This window comes from Strongylocentrotus purpuratus, unplaced genomic scaffold, assembly GCF_000002235.5.
Source record: "Strongylocentrotus purpuratus isolate Spur 01 unplaced genomic scaffold, Spur_5.0 spur5_scaffold_14, whole genome shotgun sequence".
NCBI classification, from domain to species: domain Eukaryota; kingdom Metazoa; phylum Echinodermata; class Echinoidea; order Camarodonta; family Strongylocentrotidae; genus Strongylocentrotus; species Strongylocentrotus purpuratus.
Genome location: NW_022145599.1, coordinates 10080033 through 10084064, shown reverse-complemented (window position 1 = coordinate 10084064; position 4032 = coordinate 10080033).

Below are 4032 nucleotides of genomic sequence, written 5' to 3'. Positions count from 1 at the left end.
GTTGTGGCTACCTTGAGTGTAAACAACAAATAGATTCAATGAGTGAAACACATGAGAATATTGCATTTTTTGTAGGGGAGTTTTATACATTGAGGTGAATTTCCACAACGCAGAATAACAGTGCAAGTCAATGGGCGATCAGCGGGCCATGTCACACATGGCTGAAAAGACAATATTCTAATTAAATAATTTAACATATTTCCCACATGCCTATAACAATGAAACTACACCGAATTGTAGTTAAAGGTATGCTTGAAATATATGTGAAATAATTTTTTTAAAATATTGTTTAGTTTTTTAAAAATAAATTTACAAAAATTGCTATTTCTACCAACTGACTGCTGTTGTGTGTGTGTGCATGGTGCGGACTGTGTGCACAGGCAGTGTGATCACCCTACTTTTACCCGCTTCTTTTTTTTCATTTGTTTCTTTATGATACGATTCCTGGGGCAAATGCCCCCTATGCTCCCCTCCTCATTTGTACCTAGGCCCTAAAGCGGAGGGGCCATCCAAAGTTGCGGCACTTTTGACAAAAAATATTTTTATATATTATTATTTTTTATTTAAAAACAAAATGTATATCTATATTTTGGTAAAAAGTGGAACAAATAAAACTAGATTTTTGTTGTTGTTGAAAACTAGTCGTTGTTTAGTAGTAGATCATTTTTTTCTGAGTAGGCCTTGTGGCCGCCCTCTCCCCAATGAAAGTGGCTCCACGATAGCTTGTCTTTAATAGAGTCAGAGCATCTGATTATAATCTGACTGCAGTTTGAATTGTGTTTTAATAATATCTTCTGGTTTGGTTTATTCTGTATTTTCCTCATCTTTTTCTTTTCGTTGTATTCCCATTTACAGGCGGAGAGAGAAGACAACGACCGTGAGTACAACTCATTTTAACAGATTCATAAATTACGCCCTCACAAAAGGATAATTTTTAGCTTAGTAAAATGAAACATATATCTATCTTGGTTAGGTCCATATTGTCATTTAGAGGCGGAGAGGTTTTTCTTGGATTCAAAACATCACCTCTGTCAATCTCGGTGATCTTTGTTTTATTGTTTCTTTATTTTTAGGGGATAATTGAAATTAGAGTCATCATTATATATATAATAACAGTATTTATTAATGTCAATTACAATGTAAGAGTCGGAACGTAGAATTCTTTTAACATGCATAAAACCATTCCGAGAAAAAAATGGCAAGAGACCACTTAAGACCATTGCTTGATGAGAGTATTGGGAAGGAAAATAATAAGTTAATTTTGACACTTAAGCAAAAGAGGAATTTTCTTTTGTGAGGACTAGTCTTTTCTACTTTCTGTTCTGGTTATGTGCTATAAAATCCCAAACATTTTACAAACAATATTTTCCAGAATAAGGGGTACAAACATTTTCGTGTGTTTGTATTTTTATATATTTTTAATTTCTTTTTATTTATGACCAGATATATATTAGAAACAATCGTATTTCAATACATTCCACAATTTCTCTTCTCTTTTTTTTTTCCAGATGATTTCGGGATATCCGTTCCACCTTTAGTAGACTACTTAAAGACCATTTTAAGGGAATATAGTGACGGCCAGATCATAAAGGTAAACCATTCACTACTTTCCTAGTTATATTGGGATTCACCGAAGGATCATTAAAATACTCAAAATTTCTGAAAAATGAAATTCATGAAATTTGGAGCATTGTCGCCCCGGCTGCACTACCGTTCATTGTTGTGGTAGAAATAGGGTACAGATACTTTAAAACTAGATATGGCATTTGTGATAACCACAAAAGGGCACAATTTATAAGTGGCAGGGGAAATACAGGTAAAAAGAGGCACTTATCAAAGAGCAATTATTTTAAATAGCAAAAGTAACATAATTTTAAAAATGCGCAGACCGTTTTTTCAACTCAACATACCAATAATGACAAGGTCATATTAGAAGCACCATACCGGTACCTTCAAGCAGGCACGATTTTGGAAGGGGGGGGGGCAGGTTCACGTCACGTTTCTTGTCCGATATCAACATTCCCCGTTGTAAAGTTATGCAATTTTTTAACCTTTTCATCGGGGGGGGGGGGGGCTGAAGCCTCTTGCCCAAAAAAGTAAATTTTCTGGTTCACAATTCGGCTAATGAGCGAAACGAGCAAGCAAAAATTTGAGTATAATATGTATTTTGTGAAAGTGTTATTTATCAGCAAGATAAACGAGAGAAGATATCAAAAATTCATATTCGGGCACCTCGCCGTTCCCCCCCCCTCCCCTTATCACGCGCGAAAGCTTTGATGTTTCATTAAATTCTTAGAGAAAGAAGACGATTCGTTGTACCATTCTCGACTCTTAATCCTTGTCTGAATTCAGTTTCCCCCCCCCTTCCCGCGCGAAGCGTGGGAGCTTTGATGTTACATTAAATTATTAGAGAAAGCAGAGGATTTGTTGTACCATTCTCGACTATTAATCCTTTTCTGAATTCAGTTTTTCCCCGCCCGCGCGAGGCGCGGAAGCTTTGACTTTTCATTAATTATTATTAGAAAAAAAAAAACGATTTGTTGTATCATTCTTGACTCCTATTTCTTGTCTGAATTCAGTTTTCCCCCTTCCTGCGCAAAGCGCGTAAGATTTGACCTTTCAAACTTTAATGAAATTATTAGAGAAAAAAGACGATTCGTTGTACCATTCTCGACCTTTTTTCCTTGTCTGAATTTTGTCCCCCCTCCCGCACGAAGCGCGGAAGCTCCGACCTTTCATAGTTTAATAAAATTATTAGAGAAAGAAGATGTTTCGTTGTTCCATTCTCGACTCTTTCTACGCGCCTGCTTTTAAGGGCAAATAAAACAAACATGATTGTGAAAGCACACAATTATGTTAGGAGAAATGAAAAAAATCTCATGCGGCCGGTCCCCTCTATTCAATAACGTTTCCCAGGCCTTCTGGAATGACCCCCAAATCTCCCGATTACAGTTTTCCCTTATTCATCGTTACTGTCACTAAGCGCCATTTCCTTGTCTTTCCACCTTTCTCACCCGACTTTTCTTCCCCCCCCCCACTCAGCGTTATCTAGGGTACGCGTATGCATGTTCCCTCTCTTTGAAAGCACCCGTATCTCCGGTGTGTAAAGTCAGTACAGGCCGGATTTTTGTGTATTACGAGCCGGACTTTGTTGCGTGAAAAGTACCCCTTTACCTGAGATTTTGGGAACATGAATTCGGTCCCTCCGACTCCGGAGTGGGAGGGTGGGGGGGGGGGGGGGGCTATTTTTGTTTTCTCTTTCTCCGTTTCTTTTCTCTTCTTTGTTTTCTCTTCTCTTTTCTTTTATCTTCTCTTTTCTTTTCTCTTCTCCTTTCTTTTCTCTTCTCCTTTTTTCTGTTCTCCTTTTTTTCTGTTCTCCTTTTTTTTCTGTTCTCCTTTTTTTTCTGTTCTCCTTTTTTTTTCTGTTCTCCTTTTTTTCCTCTTCTTTTCCTCTTCTTTTCCTCTTCTTTTCTTGCTCTTTTTTTCCTTCCCTTTTTTTGCGCCGCCAATAGAGGGGGGCGGCCGTTTCGGCCCCCGGAATCCGCTACTGCAGTGTATTGACTAATATGTATTGACCATGTACTACATGCAGCTGTTTTGGCTTCATATAGACTTTAAACTACTACCAAAAAAATCATTACAAAAAAAGGTTCGAGTCAGTTATGTTCTTAACTTCTTACATACTAGTCCGATCCCCGAGAGGGAGGTGGTGAGAATGGTGGTTTACCATTAATTTAAGGTTTCGAAACGTGAAGAGAACAAGTTTAGTGTACATGGTCATAGACTTTTTTTAAAGAGCACATGTCCTAGTAAATTGACGCTGCTTTGCCTTTGCAGGAGCTTGTTCAGAACGCCGAGGATGCCGGCGCAGATACTGTCAAATTCCTGTATGACGTACGGCACCATGGGACCGAGACACTGTACCTAGATTCCCTAAAGCCTTACCAAGGTCCAGCCCTCTACTCCTTCAACAATGCCAAGTTCGAGAAAGCCGACTGGGATGGGATTCAGAAACCTGCCCGCAGCAACAAG